The sequence below is a fragment of the Rutidosis leptorrhynchoides genome, chromosome 4, assembly GCF_046630445.1.
Source record: "Rutidosis leptorrhynchoides isolate AG116_Rl617_1_P2 chromosome 4, CSIRO_AGI_Rlap_v1, whole genome shotgun sequence".
NCBI lineage: Eukaryota > Viridiplantae > Streptophyta > Magnoliopsida > Asterales > Asteraceae > Rutidosis > Rutidosis leptorrhynchoides.
Genome location: NC_092336.1, coordinates 13,998,706 through 14,016,280, shown reverse-complemented (window position 1 = coordinate 14,016,280; position 17,575 = coordinate 13,998,706).

Sequence of the window (17,575 nt, the reverse complement as noted above, 5' to 3'; positions counted from 1 at the left end):
ATTAATTAATAAAACACTAATGTTACTTATACTATTATTTAACATATATACCCTAATACTATAGCTAACACTTATAACCTACTACTTATAATATAACACATAAAAACATTTTTGGATATGTATTAGAGATGTATAGATCTTCGAACTTTCTTGACGAATGGTTTCTACGAAACTCTACGCGGAAGGGTTTGGATTTTCCGATTTAAAGGATCCTATAGCTCAAGCCCCTAGACCTGAAATGGCCATTCGAAGGGAAAGGGGTGATTGGAAGCTTATCTAATACGGCAAGTATCCTAAAATAGAAACACTCTTAAAATAGAAACTTTCTAGTTATAGAAACTTACTAAAATAAGAAACCTACTAAAAGTGGAAACTTTCTAAACATAGAGACTTACTAGGAATGGAAACTTAGTAAAACGAACTTTACTTAAAACACTTTTATACTTAAACTTGGACAAAAACACTTACTACTCTTAAATGTCAATAGGTTGACTTTCTGTTCGTTCCAACTTTCTATTCCGAGGAATAACCGTCTCTTATCTACTTACTAAGGTGAACTCATAGCCCCTTTCTTTATTGCTAGCAAACCTACTTACTTATTTGGGGTGAGACACATGCTGTTTTTACATTTTACAATTTAGACACAAGTACCAAACTGTTAAACTATGCTATACCCGGCTATGTCCGACTAAGTCCCTACAGTGATATTTTTAATTGCTCGTTGATTGCATGCTTAATTGCTCGTTGACTGCATGTCTTCGATTGCTTAGATTTTTCTTTGGGTTTGCCTTGATTCCTCTCGGAGTGATCATGAAACGCAAGAAACGGCCTTCTTCCATTCCAAAAGAGCATTTTGACGGATTCAGTTTCATATTGATTTTGCGTAGCGAATCAAACGTTTCAATGATGTCTAAAATCATTTATTCTTCTGTTTTGCTCTTGATGACGATGTCGTCCACGTACGCTTCGATATTTCGTCCGATTTGGTCCTGGAATGCTTTGTCGATTACCTGTTGGTATGTTGCTCAGGCATTCTTTAACCCAAATGACATTTTGGTATAGCAGAAGATGCCTTTGTTCGTGAAGAATGCGGTTTTTTCTTCGTCGATTTCTGCCATTGGGATTTGTTCGTAACCCCTGTATGCATCCAGGAAGCTTAGGAATTGGAAACCTGAGAGGGACTCAACTTTCCAGTCGATTTTCGGCAGAGGGTAATTGTCTTTTGGGCATGCTTTGTTGATGTCTTTGTAGTCCACACACATGCGCCAAGATCTGTCTGCCTTCTTTACCATCACGGGGTTCGCCACCCATGTTTGATATTTTACTTTTTTCATTATACCGGCATCAACCAGTCATTGTACCTCGTTATCCAGGAATTCGCTCCGTTCTAACGCCATTGCTCTTTTCTTCTGAACGACCGGTGTGATATTAGGGTTTACGTTTAGCTAATGCTGGGCTATTTCCCGTGGGACACCCGTCATGTCGGATGGTTCCCAGACGAAGATGTCAATATTTGCTGCTAAGAGTTTGCAGAGCGTATCCTTTGTGTTGATGCTCAAGGTAGCGCCAATCTGGATCCGTTGGTCTGGATGCTTGGGATTTGGGGATACGTAGCCATTATCATGGACTACAATATCACTGGTTCCTTTGAATATTTGCATACATTCGATTGGTTCCATTTCTTGCGTCCGGATTATAGCGACACCGCCCGGGGTCGGGAACTTCAGCATGCCGTGTAATGTTGACGCAATTGCACCAAATTTCTGCATGGCATTACGTCCCAAGATAATGTTATACCGTGAGTCTGTTTTGACTATGGAGAATTTGATGTCTGCCGTACTTTGGAAAGGTAATGTTCCCAAAACGACCTCCAGCGTGATGGAGCCCACCGACCAAGTTGCATTACTGTTGAATCCCGCCAATGGCGAAGTTGCGGCTTTCTTCTACCGTCTGATGTTTTCTGGTAGCTGCAGAAAACAATGTTCAAACATGACCTCTGCCCCTGCGCTGGTGTCAGTGTATATTCGTCCAATTTGGCAGTTGGAGATATGTGCTCGTATGATAATAGGGTCTGAAGATGGGTTAATATTAAATAACGAGGGGAAGACGATGGGTTCGTGCTTCCATTCATCTAACACCCCTGATTTTCGTCGCTGTCCCACGACCCATGAGTGAATCATATGCACATTAGCGTCGTTGGTGCTGTGTATGCTTGTTTCTTCATTTTCCAGCTCATCGTGGCGAGTTGTGATTAATTTCATACCTTTAGATAGCGCCATTTGATCAAACCAAAATCGTTAGGAGTAAATAGTTTTTGGGTTTGAGTGCTTGATTTGGGAAAAAGAGTAAGTCGAATGTTTTAACTCCAATAATTGTGCAAACCCCGATTTGGAATCTGGATTCCAAGGGCGTAAAACAATCGATTGAATTAACCTTATTCGATCGGAATTGAATAAGTTAATATCTAAAAGTGAGAATTGACTCCGATGATGATCGGAGTGTTGATCAGAATTAAGTTAACGACTGGAGTAATGCTATCGTAATTGATTTTAGCAGAGTAACATTAATGCATCCAGTGTTATGTAATAAACGATCTTGTTCATGTATTTATAGATGTTAGGAGAGAATGATGATGTGGCACATGTCCCTTTCATGGTTGTAACGAACTTTTCCAATCCCGAGGGGTAACGTGGCACCTGTCCTTTTCATGGGAATAATCAAGCAGATCCTAACAAACTTTCCTAGATTCGTGGGCTGACGTGGCATGCAACTTGCTTGTATGCCTGTTCCGTTGTCAAGTACCTGTTCCGGGATAAAGTGTCTGCTCCGGGACAATGCACTTTCTTCAGGACGACGTGCTTGTCCCCGGAGGGTATCTTTATGGCGGTTTGAAATACCGTGACAGTACTGATGGCATGCTGGTTCCGGTTAAGCATCATGGTGCTCTCAGTCTAGCCGGGAAGGTTTTGCTTTCTATTTATTCCAAGTGTTTCTTCACGGTTGTAGTTATCATGATGCCGGTTATGTGTATGTCATCCGGGCTCTTAGTCTAGCCATTCGTCCGGCATGGTAAAGTTGCTGAGATGATGTCGGATGGATGTTGGGAAAGGGTCCGTATTCCGGGACAGACGGTGCCGGGTAAGATCCTTGTTGGGATGCTTGCTTATTTTGAGACGGATCATTATGCGTATCATTACTATACACTTTAAAAAAGTGTTTTAATATACACCTACATAACTTGTTAACTTGTTTCGAAAACTCTTCATTGCCACGTCAGTTTTTCAATCATCTTCTCTGATCAAATTCACGCAAAAAAAGAGAAAAATCAATTATTAATAAGATCAACCCATTTGTTTCAGATCCAAAGTAATTCTTACTCCGTATTTTATTCTTACTCTGTCAATTTCAATTTTTTTCCAGTTTAACATGAATCTGAGAAAAGTAAGTATAAGGAAAGCTTGGTAATCATCTAGTAAATGTTTCCTCAAAAACTCAGAGGCTAACTCAAAGTTTTCATCAAGTTATGAGCATTTTTTGTTTCGAAAAATTGTTACTGAAATCGATTGATTTAAGTAATTTGGTTATGTGTTTGTGAAACCCATCAATGGTTAAATGTTTAGAATGATCTACCGCAAATAACTGCAAATTTTGATGAGTTTGGTCAAGTTTTGAGGTGTTTTCTATTTGCACCACCATAAGCCGCCATGGATGGAGATGAAGATGACCAGATTTTTCTATAGAAGATGAAGATGACCGGTTTAGCAGATAGCAGGTTACCTTTTGTACACATCGATACACTTTTTGAAAGTAAGTGACATACCTTGGTATTTTTTGGGTATATAGCATACGTTGGAACAAATAAAAAAATATAAGACTATTGATTAGCATAAACCCTTTTTATTATTATTATATTATTATTAGTATTGTTAGTAATATTATTAGTATATTATAGGTAATATTAGTATTATTAGTTGCCTTATTAATATTTTTCTTAGTATTTTAATTAGTATTGGTAATATTATTAGTATTTTTATTATTATTAGTAGTATTATAAATTATTAGTCTTATTATGAATATTAGTATTAAAAATATATTATTATTAGTAATGTTAGTATTATTGTTAATTTTATTAGTATTATTATTAGTACGATCATTAGTATTTTTTTGGAAGACAAGATCTCATAATATAACTAGTAGAGATTGCATTATTACTAGTACTATTAGTTTTACTTTTAGTATTTTTATTTTTATTATTATTGTTATTGGTATTTTTATTAGTATTATTAGTATTACTACTAATACTAATACAATTATTTGTATTATTACTATTATTACTATGATTACCATTATTATTAGTATTCTCAGTATTATTAAGAGTATTATTATTATTATTATTAATACTATTATTAGTATTATCACTACTATTATTAATATTCTTAGTATTCTTAGTATTTTTATTATTAGTATTATTATTATATTATTAGTTTTATTAGTAATTTTAAAAGTTTTATTAGTACTAGTATTAATAATACTGTTATTATTATTATTATTATTATTATTATTATTATTATTATTATTATTATTATTATTATTATTATTTATCTTACTAGTATTATTAATTATATTTTTAGTATTATTATCATTATTATTACTATTATTATTGTTATTATTATACGTATTATATTATTAGTATTTTTTATTATTATTGATAATAATAGTTTTATTTTTATAATTATTAATACTTTTTTTAGTATTAACAGTATAATTATTAGTATTATTTTGTATTTTTATTAGTAGTATTATTAATATTATTATTAATCTTATTTATATTATTAATTGTATTATTGATATTTTTATTAGTAAAATTATTATTATTTTATGTATTATTATTATTAGTATAATTAATATTATTAGTCTTACTATTAGTATTAGTTTCATTTTTATTATAATTAGTATTTTTATAAGTATTATTGATATTATTATAAGTATTATACTATTAGTATTATTATTAGTGTTATCAATAGTATTGTTATTTGCAACACCCCGTCAAAATGCGACTACGTGGCGTGTTACCAGAGGTCAAAGTTCAGTCTTCGTGCTCTACATGCTTTATTCCTTAGTTTCCATGCATGACCTCTAACATTTCTTTATTGCGGAAGCATAGCTAAAGTAGATTATCTGAGAATAACATGCTAAAAAGTCAGCACAATGATGGAGTGAATTCAAAGGTTTAAGTAACGAATGTGTTTTGCGACAATGTGAGTGCTATTTTTTTGTCAGGTAATCCAGTTCAACATCAGCGCACCAAACATATTGAAATGGATACACATTTTGTTAATGAGAAAGTGGCTCGAGGTCAAGTTCGTGTACTACATATTCCTACGCATTTTCAAATTGCAGATATATTTACGAAAGGGTTACCACGCGTTTTGTTCAAAGATTTCAGGAACAGTTTGAACGTTCGTCCTCCCTCCCGCTCAAACTGAGGGGCTATATTAGATAAGATAGTCAAGATATGCTCTATTATTAGATAAGATAGTCAACGATATGCATTATATTTGTATAATTGGTATATGTATTCTGTAAACGACATAATAGAGGATACTTGGTAGATCATATCTTTTACATATAATTTGATAGGATAGTTACCATATTATAGGGAGATACTCATTGTATATATACGGCTGTTTTTATCAATGAAAGGCATCGATCCAATTTACTTACAATTTATATTTTATTAGTAGTATTATTATTTTATAGATTATAAGTAGTATTACTATTAGTATATATATATATATATATATATATATATATATATATATATATATATATATATATATATATATATATATATATATATATGTGTGTGTGTGTGTGTGTGTGTGTGTGTGTGATCCAGGGAGAAAAAAGAAGAAGGGAAACAACACGATGAATGATAATCAACATTCGTCAGATGTGTGATGCATGGTATTTGACATTCATCGCTATGAATGATATGAAGTATTACATTGCTTTCCTATTTTTTTACTTTCTCGAGGATCACTCCGCTACACACACACACACACGCATATATATATATATATATATATATATATATATATATATATATATATATATATATATATATATATATATATATATATATATATATATAACGACCCTCATTTTTTCATTCTACACTTTTTCTTATTAAATGCCCAACAATATAATTAAACTTAATAATTAAACTTTAATCGATAATTATTAAGCGTTAAGAATTATAAAATATAATAATTAACTTTGTAAACGACAAGTTAATAAAGATAAAAATAATGAGTTAATAAACTTTCGTGAACAAATAAATAACTCTAAAACTTGTACACTTAAAATAATTAAACTTGGATAATTAAGGAACCATTTAAGCTAAATTAAAGTACAAGGACTAAAGTGAAAAATCCCAAAGCCTAACCCTAAAAAGCCCTAGCCAAAATTTAAAAAAATAATAAAGGAAATGCCCAAAATGCCCCTCTAATTTTCGTCCAAGGCATCTCCTAATCACCTCCTCATTAACCTAACTTGTTCTCTAAGTAAGACTTGTTCCATAAGTAATTCCTAATTAAACCCTAACTCTAGAATAATGATAACAATCCTATAAATAGAGGCCTAACCTAAACCTTTTCATTGTACCAAATCACAACAACAATTTTCTCTCCCAAATCTCTCTCTCTCTCTCTCTCCCTATTTCGGGTCCCAAAACTAAAATCACCACCACCACCCATCGAAATCATCATCAATCTTCAAGGTGATCTTCAAGTGTTCTTCGCGTTCTTCGTGTTCTTCAAGAATCTTCAAGGTGTTCTTCTAGTTTTTCAAGGCTTTGATCTTCAATCTTCATCGTGTTCATCTTTTCTTTGTTAGTCATCTTCGAATCTTCAAAGGTATAACATAAACCCTAATTTATTTACATAAACTTTGATCTTTAATTCATGTTATAAACTTGTTTAATCATAAACACATACATAAACACACCTAGATCTATATATACATGAAAAAGAAAAAAAATATATGTATGTATGTATGTCGACTAGAAAAAAGAAAAAAGAGGAAAAGGAAAGTTTGATCTTTAAAACCTAGGAGATTAGATAAAGATTTGTTAGTGTCTAATTAAGGAAACAAAATAAATATATATTCATATACATATATATCGACATATATATATACATGTAAAAAATATATTATATATTATATATTATATATATATATATATATATATATATATATATATATATATATATATATATATATATATATATATATATACGAATTATATATACATATACATATTAAAACCCTAAAACCCTACTTACACCTAAACTATACTACTTTAATTAAAACCCTAATCATTACCTAATCATTACTACATTAATTAAAACCCTAAATCTAATCCTAGTTACTTAAACCCTAATTTACTAAAACCCTAATTTATTAAACCCTAGACATTTATTACAAACCCTAATTATTAAAATACTACTTTAATTGATTAACCCTAATTAATTAATAAAACACTAATGTTACTTATACTATTATTTAACATATATACCCTAATACTATAGCTAACACTTATAACCTACTACTTATAATATAACACATAAAAACATTTTTGGATATGTATTAGAGATGTATAGATCTTCGAACTTTCTTGACGAATGGTTTCTACGAAACTCTACGCGGAAGGGTTTGGATTTTCCGATTTAAAGGATCCTATAGCTCAAGCCCCTAGACCTGAATTGGCCATTCGAAGGGAAAGGGGTGATTGGAAGCTTATCTAATACGGCAAGTATCCTAAAATAGAAACACTCTTAAAATAGAAACTTTCTAGTTATAGAAACTTACTAAAATAAGAAACCTACTAAAAGTGGAAACTTTCTAAACATAGAGACTTACTAGGAATGGAAACTTAGTAAAACGAACTTTACTTAAAACACTTTTATACTTAAACTTGGACAAAAACACTTACTACTCTTAAATGTCAATAGGTTGACTTTCTGTTCGTTCCAACTTTCTATTCCGAGGAATAACCGTCTCTTATCTACTTACTAAGGTGAACTCATAGCCCCTTTCTTTATTGCTAGCAAACCTACTTACTTATTTGGGGTGAGACACATGCTGTTTTTACATTTTACAATTTAGACACAAGTACCAAACTGTTAAACTATGCTATACCCGGCTATGTCCGACTAAGTCCCTACAGTGATATTTTTAATTGCTCGTTGATTGCATGCTTAATTATTGGGGTAGTCCTATCGGGAGTAACGTCCCCGATACATTTGACTAAGTCTTTGTATTACTTAATAATGAAATTAAACCGACAAGTATAAACTACAACTTGTCTTGGGGCAAACTTGAAAGTTTAGTCTAAATATCACGCATTGGCATAACTTTTTGATCCTGCGGGAGATCAACTTTACAACTAAATCTTGTGGTCTAAAAACAACGATAACTACTTTTGTTAAACCTATGATTTCACTCAAACTTTTTGGTTGACACTTTAGCATGTTTGTCTCAGGTGCTGATTGATTCAAGCTTACTTACTTACTGCTTATGTAATGCTACTTGGACTTAGGAACAAGATATATCTCATTTACTATTCTTGCATTTGAAACATTTACTTTATTGTAATTTCAATTCTTGTAACGACATTTCATTTTCCGCTGTGTACTCTCAATAAAGTTTGATTTTATCATGTAGTATTGTTCTCGTATATTATAATATGTTGGTTTATTTAATATTAGTGACGTTTCTTCCAGACCCTATCTGGAGGACGTTACAGAGTGGTATCAGAGCAAACCAGGCTGTTATAGAGAACAAGGATTGCAGCTTTATGTGTGCCTTACTTGCTAGCTAGGGTGCCTTAGCAATCTAGGAAACTATAACCTTTACTGCCTTAGACTTTAAAGCACTTAGAATTGCCTTATAATCTTAACAACCTTGCCTTGATAATCTTGGCTTAAAATGATGATCAAAGTCTCTTTCCTAATGATAGGATGTCAAACGACAAGACAATTCTTTTCAAACCATCTGAACTAATGACTCACTTCAAACCTGCTATCGAAGGAGATACTGGATATCCTTCAACTGCAAGACCAGTCCAAAGTCCACCTTATGGCTTTGGTGGTCCTCCCTCACCAAACTATAGTCTGGATACTTTACCTAATTCTCCCGAATACTACCCGACTCCAAGAGCAGAAAGTAAAGGGAAACGCCCTGCTGATTTTAAAGAAGATGGCCCATCAAAGAAAAGATCCCTATCTCCTTCCTACGAAGAAGTTGATGCCAAGTACGAGATCATGAATCTGCGAAAAACTACCGATGGCCTAATTCGTCATATTGCAAGGATCGATGTTCAAATGAAGGAAAAAGACCTAGCGATCAGGAAGCTCATGGAGAAAAATGCTGAACTAAAGAAGGAGATAAAGTTGGTGAAGTATGATGATGATAGAAATGCCCGATGGGGGAAGCAATCTCTTGCCTACCTAAGAGAAGATGTTAACTTTAGATTGAAGATGGAGGAAAACTGCCTCGAGTTCCTGCATGAGAAACAAAAGGCGAAGAATGAGAAAGTTGAGAAGTTTATGAAGAAGGTTGAGGACGAGAAGAAGAAATATGAAGACTAATTCAATCCTAATATTTCCTAGTTTATCCTATTCCAATTTCTCATCTATGTAAAGGCTATGCCTTAAACCATTTCTATATCCGAATGGTGTATTAAAAAGGCTTATTTAATGCCTCGTTCTTAATAATATAAAATGTTTCATTTATATCATATTCATCTTTATCCTATCGGATTTATCAAACTTCTATACACCCTTATGTAGTGAAGAATCATGGTTCGTCCAACTACACCAACTCTTACCACGATGTTTCATAATTTCCTCGTCTGACTACGTCTTCACAACTTCCATAACTATCAAAGATATGAAGGTTAACCAAGTCTATAAAGACTGCAACTTAAAACTAGCCAACCATAAGTTAGTAACTATTTTCACGGATGACATTTTGAACTGCTCCAAGAGTGAGAAAGGACGTGAGCAACATTTGCAAACTCATTCTTGAGAAAAAGAACAACTCTACGCAAACTTTTCTAAAGTGAAAGTTTTGGCTTAAAACCGACATGTTGTCGATCCAGCTAAGATTACTGCTGTCCTTAACACACTATATTAGAAGTCATCATTGATCACATATCCGGACCTTATGGAGTGACCTTGTAAAGGAAATATGAATTAGTGAAATATAATGACGGTGGCCAACGTGATTATATTACGGTAATTCATAGAGATATTCCAATATCATGACGTATGGAATAGAAAGTGAATCAAAGAAAAACTCTCAAGCTATCAGTTCAAAAACCAAATGTAAGGGCATGAAAAGAGAAAAATGATCATCTTGATATTTATTAGATATGAAGAACTCATTCTAATCAAACTATATATCTATCTCATACTCATTTAACAAACTTTCATGTACCATAAAAAGTTGTAGACAATCGAATCTTGAAATTCATTCATCCTAAATGGATATCTCCTGATCATTGATACATAATCATCACTTGTTATTACACTCTCGGTGTAAATTCTCATATGACTTTCAAAAACCTATGTCATTTGAACCCTCCAACGTCGATATTACAAACACCATGTCCAATATCACATTATCTATGTCGAGATGATAAATATCTCATATGCATAATCTTCTGAAGAATGGAACCTCCATACATGTATCGTTTTAACTATCATAGCCACGAAACTTCTGTACTCGTACATCTACTTATAATAGATTACTTGGCACCATGCAAGTAATGGTGCCATACTCAAACAATAATCGATCATTGTCAACTCGAAAACCAGAGGTGAAATACACTATCTCAAGTTGTGGCTTGAGCTAAACTCATCTGAAAAACTGCTGTAACAATTGAAATGATTCCATCATACTTTAACGTAACCTCCTCTCAGACCAATTAAGGCTGAATTCAAACAATCATTACATAGTTGAAAGTCACTGCTTTAGCATTTATTTATACTTGTCTATGCGACTGCCAGATTATTCATGCCGAGTTCTTGAACTCTCACTATCATTCGAACGATTCAAAGTTGCAAATCTTATTTGAAGTTCTTTCATACATAACTCTAAATCCGAGGGATTTACTCATTTGACGATAATCACATTATCATCCTTCTAACTTTAATGTTAACATTTCGAGTCCAAGGACTCATGCCCTGATAAAAGTCGATCCATTAGTTTTCACTACCTTGAAACAATTATTACGTAATTATCCTCCGGAATTTTAAAATCTTCAATCAATTTTTCTCAAACAAATAAACTCTTAAATACAAGTATCCTGTTTTCCAAAGATTTCTTACACGAGTCTTTATTTTCAAACTATCTAGGAATTTATAAAAAATGATTTTTCACTTATGTGATTTATAAAACCTTATACATAAACTTAACTTTACGTACTTTGACTAGTACATATCAAATTATACTTTCACTTCTACAAATTTCCACTTTGACTAAATCGAAATTACTTTACAAAATTTTACGTAACCCTAGTTGTACTATGAACATCATTTCGTCACCTCCTCTAATTACTTTCACTAATTATATAAACACTTTCGCATTTTTAGCAATTTACCTTTGTTTCATTAAATTAAACAATCTTTTAAACAACTCTTTTTTCGTATTGTTCAAATTATTTCACATAAAATAGTAGGTGTTGTACATAACTCAAGTTTTACCAATAGCTCCGCTTTGTTTATATTGTTATAACAAATGTCGCAACTTTTCAAAAATTACTTTGGTTTATTATTAAAACTTTCGTATTGCTCTCCAATGTGTTTGGATCACCTTTATTCTCATTCTTCGTGCAAGAATGAGACTTACCTCTTTACGTACATCATCTCTTCCTTGCTATGTTATTCGTTAAGAAGTTTCTACTTCCGGTATTTCACGGCCAAACCACGACGCTCTCGTAAACATCAATACTACGATCTTTTGAACAAGGAAGCAAAGGTTCCTTCATGGTAGAAACAATACCTTATAATCAATGATTCACATTTATTCTCATCCACATTTAAACTCATAAGTAAATAATAGACCGACTCGCCATTTGTGCGAAAACACTTTTCTTACTCTGAAGGAGTTACCTTAGACATTTATGAAGATACTCTAAACATTTCTTCCTTTTTGGTTTGCAACTAGATGTTATTCTAGTCAAGTTTTAATCTATGATTCGACATGAAACTGAAATCATAAATCTTAAAGCTACATTCTGAAACTATTTCTAAAGACAAGTTCTCATGTATACTGAACGATGTCTTAAATTTAATCGCTCTTATTATCCTGAGATCAACGAACTCTCAACTAACATCTCATTTGTCTATTAGACATCTCTTGAAAACTAAAGGTATTATGGTTACCTTTCGAAACTTGAAGCTGGTACTATCTCTAACAAACACTAGCCATACATCAAACTACGTAACTGAAATCTTTACGTACTCTACTCTATTTTATCTGCCCTACTATTGCGGCATAAACACTCAAGATCTTAACGAGCACAATAATACATTTCATGCTGTTATAGCATCATCTTTCCTTTTAAAGAAAAACTAGTCAAACGACACTCTTGTTATTCCTTGGAAAATTCTCCGCATTTAATGCACTTGTAAATGACCTATTAAGGTTAAGGATCATGAGATCAAACATGTAAACAAAACAATATAATTATTGTTAACACTCATTGGCCCCGACCGTACCCGGGAACGTGAAAATCAAACTCTATTGTTAAAGTTCATTGGGATTCGCGTAGAAGCCCCTAACATACATGGGAACGTGAAGACTAAACGATACGGAAACACCCTCATCTCTTCTCAACTATTGATGCAAACGAGAGCTCTACTTAAAACTTCAGGACAAAGTTTCTAATAACGGGGAGGTACTATAACGACCCTCATTTTTCCATTCTACACTTTTCCTTATTAAATGCCCAACAATATAATTAAACTTAATAATTAAACTTTAATCGATAATTATTAAGCTTTAAGAATTATAAAATATAATAATTAACTTTGTAAACGACAAGTTAATAAAGATAAAAATAATGAGTTAATAAACTTTCGTGAACAAATAAATAACTCTAAAACTTGTACACTTAAAATAATTAAACTTGGATAATTAAGGAACCATTTAAGCTAAATTAAAGTACAAGGACTAAAGTGAAAAATCCCAAACCCTAACCCTAAAAAGCCCTAACCGAAATTTTAAAAAAAATAAAGGAAATGCCCAAAATGCCCCTCTAATTTTCGGCCAAGGCATCTCCTAATCACCTCCTCATTAACCTAACTTATTCTCTAAGTAAGACTTGTTCCCTAAGTAATCCCTAATTAAACCCTAAATCTAGAATAATCCTAACACTCCTATAAATAGAGGCATAACCTAAACCTTTTCATTGTACCAAATCACAACAACAATTTTCTCTCCCAAATCTCTCTCCCTCTCTCCCTATTTCGGCTCCCAAAACCGAAATCACCACCACCACCCATCGAAATCATCATCAATCTTCAAGGTGATCTACAAGTGTTCTTCACGTTCTTCGTGTTCTTCAAGAATCTTCAAGGTGTTCTTCAAATTTTTCAAGGCTTTGATCTTCAGTCTTCATCGTGTTCATCTTTTCTTTGTTAGTCATCTTCGAATCTTCAAAGGTATAACATAAACCCTAATTTATTTACATAAACTTTGATCTTTAATTCATGTTATAAACTTGTTTAATCATAAACACATACATAAACACACCTAGATCTATATATACATGAAAAAGAAAAAAATATATATATGTATGTATGTATGTCGACTAGAAAAAAGAAAAAAGAGGAAAAGGAAAGTTTGATCTTTAAAACCTAGGAGATTAGATAAAGATTTGTTAGTGTCTAATTAAGGAAACAAAATAAATATATATTCATATACATATATATCGACATATATATATACATGTAAAAAATATATTATATATATATATACATATATATACGAATTATATATATATATACATATTAAAACCCTAAAACCCTAATTACACCTAAACTATACTAATTTAATTATTAAAACCCTAATCATTACTACATAAATTAAAACCCTAAACCTAACACTAGTTACTTTAACCCTAATTTACTAAAACCCTAATTTATTAAACCCTAGACATTTATTACAAACCCTAATTATTAAAATACTACTTTAATTGATTAACCCTAATTAATTAATAAAACCCTAATGTTACTTATACTATTATTTAACATATATACCCTAATACTATAGCTAACACTTATAACCTACTACTTATAATATAACACATAAAAACTTTTTTGGATATGTATTAGAGATGTATAGATCTTCGAACTTTCTTGACGAATGGTTTCTACGAACCTCTAGGCGGAAGGGTTTGGATTTTCCGATTTAAAGGATCCTATAGCTCAAGCCCCTAGACCTGAAATGGCCATTCGAAGGGAAAGGGGTGATTGGAAGCTTATCTAATACGGCAAGTATCTTAAAATGGAAACACTCTTAAAATAGAAACTTTCTAGTTATAGAAACTTACTAAAATAAGAAACCTACTAAAAGTGGAAACTTTCTAAACATAGAAACTTAGTAAAACGAACTTTACTTAAAACACTTTTATACTTAAACACTTACTTAAACTTGGGTAAAAACACTTACTACTCTTAAATGTCAATAGGTTGAATTTCTGTTCGTTCCAACTTTCTATTCCGAGAAATAACCGTCTCTTATCTACTTACTAAGGTGAACTCATAGCCCCTCTCTTTATTGCTAGCAAACTTACTTACTTATTTGGGGTGAGACACATGCTGTTTTTACATTTTACAATTTAGGCACAAGTACCAAAATGTTAAACTATGCTATACCCAGCTATGTCCGACTAAGTCTCTACAGTGATATTTTTAATTGCTCGTTGATTGCATGCTTAATTATTGGGGGTAGGCCTATCGGGAGTAACATCCCCGATACATTTGACTAAGTCTTTGTATTACTTAATAATGAAATTAAACCGACAAGTATAAACTACAACTTGTCTTGGGGCAAACTTGAACGTTTAGTCTAAATATCACGCATTGGCATAACTTTTTGATCCTGCGGGAGATCAACTTTACAACTAAATCTTGTGGTCTAAAAATAACGATAACTACTTTTGTTAAACCTATGATTTCACTCAACCTTTTTGGTTGACACTTTAGCATGTTTGTCTCAGGTGTTAATTGATTCAAGCTTACTTACTGCTTATGTGATGCTACTTGGACTTAGGAACAAGAGATATCGCATTTACTATTCTTGCATTTGAAACATTTACTTTATTGTAATTTCAATTCTTGTAACGACATTTCATTTTCCGCTGCGTACTCTCAATAAAGTTTGATTTTATCATGTAATATTGTTCTCGTGTATTATAATATGTTGGTTTATTTGATATTAGTGACGTTTCTTCCAGACCCTATCTGGAGGATGTTACAATATATATATATATATATATATATATATATATATATATATATATATATATATATATATATATATATATATATATATATACATTATATAAAGCGCGTAACAATAATCCTACTCCTGATTAATTTCTACCACGTGTCTAACTCCTCCTTTATTTATGCCATATGTCAGTCTATTAGTAATTTCCATATATTAATTGAATTATTAGATTTTCTAAGTTAATTTAATATACAGATTTAATTACCTAAAATATTATATTATATATCACCATATATTATTATATTAATATTAACAACGATAGATGTTATAATTACATTAATAACATTTACAATGTTATAAAATCGCAATATTCTTTATTGTAATAAAAATCTATAAGATAGATATTTCCTTATTAACATTATAATATTATTTATGAATGATATTCTATATAATATAAAATTAATTTATACTTTGAGCATAAATTTAAAAAATTACGTTAATATAGTATTTGTAGAATATTATATATAGGCACGGGCACATGTTTGTCAACTGAAGTTAAAATAATTATTTGATAATCCTTATAGATATTTAGATGTATGTCCGCTCTAGTTCATTTGAGATTTGACATAATAAAATTAGTTTGTCATAAAATCATATACAATTAGAAAATTACATAAAATATTATACTTAACGATCGGTTTTAAAACAACTTTTTAGAAGATCATGTTTGGTGTTTTATAGATTATTTGTCAATTGAAATTAAAATGATTCTAACGGACGGGCTCAAAATTGCGTTAGTATTCAATAATAATGTTTTTCCATATTGTGATGATCGCTCCAAATCCATATGGACGAACACGTCATTCATCGATTTCATTGCGAGGTATTTGACCTCTATATGATACGTTTTGTAAATATTGCATTCTTTTGAAAAGGCACACCATAAATGAATATTTAAATCAAAGGTTTTCGACATCTGATGATTTCTACATATAGACAATCAACGTAATATAATAGTTTACAATAGTACTTCCGTTGACAATGCAGTCAAAATAAGATACATGGTGATGATTTGGTGAATGCAACGTTTCCTTGAAAAATATGCCATGTAAGACTCCATGCACATAGCTTGTCTAACATAGAAGCAAACAGCGGAAGACTTCTAGGAACCTGAGAATAAACATGCTAACAAGTGTCAACACAAAGGTTGGTGAGTTCATAGTTTTAGTGTTTCGCATAATCTGTATATAAAGGTGGATCACAAGATTTCAGTTGTTTCATCCAGAAACGTTTATCAAAATATTCTACGAAATTGAGCACCCTGGTAACTAAACTTAACGTATATATAATTTGTACCCTTTGTATAATCATCTTAATAATACACGCAAACCAACGTGTACGCTTCTCAAATAGCATACGTCCGTTAAAAGGCTAGTGCTCTAGCTCGAACGGGGATATCAAGCCCTATGGATCCATATACAATTACTCGCGCTCACCAGTTCTTATAACCGGCAGTTACTAGTTACCAAAGCTAAGGGATTTTTGGTTCAAACTAAGTGTAGAATTTAGTATGTACTTGTATCCATTGCGTTTAAAATAAAGTGCATGTATTCTCAGCCCAAAAATATATATTGCAAAAGCATTTAAAAAGGGAGCAAATGAAACTCACCTTAGCCGCATATAAAGTCGTTCACCAAAATGTGACCGAAACTCGGATTACCAAATAACCGTAGATCTCAACCTAGAGAACATATGTTGGTCAATAATTGTTTATCAAGCTAAGTCAGGTCATAGTGTATCACAATCCTAATGCTCGAGATCGACATACAATAGTTATCAAAAATTATTTCAAAAAGTCAATCTGACTCCATACAATAGTTGAATGATCATGGCAATCGAATCATTTTAATATTTCACATAGTTTTCCAATTCTTGTAAAATTAAACTATAGTTTTTATAAGGCTTTAAAATATGATAAAACAATCAGTTTTGACAATTGTTCAACAAAACGAGACGTGCCTTATATAAGATTTCAGTTACTCGGCTGATA